Source organism: Arachis stenosperma, chromosome 5, assembly GCF_014773155.1.
Source record: "Arachis stenosperma cultivar V10309 chromosome 5, arast.V10309.gnm1.PFL2, whole genome shotgun sequence".
NCBI classification, from domain to species: Eukaryota; Viridiplantae; Streptophyta; class Magnoliopsida; order Fabales; family Fabaceae; genus Arachis; species Arachis stenosperma.
Genome location: NC_080381.1, coordinates 29,850,537 through 29,852,080, shown reverse-complemented (window position 1 = coordinate 29,852,080; position 1,544 = coordinate 29,850,537).

The window sequence follows — 1,544 nt, the reverse complement described above, 5'->3', positions numbered from 1 at the left end:
TGCTTTGGAGATATTGTTGCCTTTGATTCAACCTACAAGAAGAATAAATACAACAAGTCTTTGGTCATTTTCTCTGGATGCAATCATCACGGGCAGACTGTTATCTTCAGCTCCGGCCTACTATCCGATGAAACCACAGAGACGTATAAGTGGTTGTTGGAAACCTTTGTTGAAGCGATGGGTGGGAAAAGTCCAAAAGCATTAATAACTGACGGAGACTTTGCCATGCAAGATACAATCAAGAATGTTCTGCCTAATGCGACCCATCGGTTATGCGGCTGGCATCTGCAGAGAAATGCATGTGAAAATATAAAGAATCCTAATTTCCTGCGCGATTTTAAGGGTCTTATATACGACAACAACGACCAGAGAGACTTTGATCGGAGATGGGCAGCCATTTTGGATAAGCACAACCTTGTTGGCAGTACCTGGATGGAAAAGACGTATGAAACTCGTGAGATGTGGTCCCATTGTTTCCTCCGGGATAAGTTTTTTGGTTACATAAGGACGACATCACAGTGTGAAGGTATAAATTCTCTCATCAGATTTTATGTTAATCGCAAGAACACCCTCATTGACTTCATGCATAACCTGGATAGGGCCTTAAAGGAGTATAGAAACAACGAATTAATAGCTGACTTTAAGTCTCAATGCTCAGAGCCAGTGATGATTACCTCGTTGGAGGTATATGAAAGATCTGCATCATGTTATTTCACGCGAAACATTTTCAAGGAAATTCGTAATGAGATTCAGAGGGCAGGGGCTTTGAATATAACGGTACTAAGCACAACCTTGAACAAGGTAGAGTTCAGTGTGACTGCTCTCGGAGACCCGGCCAAAGATCGACGGGTGGAAGTCGATAGAGGTAAGAATCTATTCTCGTGCTCGTGCAAGCTGTTTGAATCACGTGGTATTCCCTGTAGTCATATCTTCTGTGCCATGAAGTTCGAAAACATACTTGAGTTTTCAGATTCGTTGATATACAAAAGGTGGACAAAGAATGCAAAGAACGAATTTATTAGCACAGAAATGCCTGTGAATGATGACATCGAAAGGGTCTTAAAGTTTCGAGTTGGAGCGTTGGCATCGAATTGCAACAAGCTGTGTGATATTGCTTGCAAGGATCTTGCAGACTTTGATAAAGTCCAGTCTGAACTTGTCAATTTAGTTATCTGCCTGCAGTCACGCAAACAAGGCAAGTCAACTCCTAATATTAGCGTGGAAGGCATCAACGATCCCTTTGTTGTCAAAAGCAAAGGAGCCCCTTCCAAGAGGTCTTCTTGGAGGAAGAAGAGAGCATGCTCTAATTGCCACAAGTACGGTCATTACTATAAGCGCTGTCCAGATCTGATGCAGCATAGTGTGGAAGGTAACCCTCGCGATCGGTCATACGGCAATGCATCAGCCAAGGACTCAGGTTTTAGTCCAGAAAGGTTTGCTAATTCTTCGAGGTCGTTCTCAATTAAGTCCGAACACCACTCAGGACCTAATACCAAGGTATGATTTGTTTATTCGAAATAGACTCCTGCTGTGAAAATCTTGTT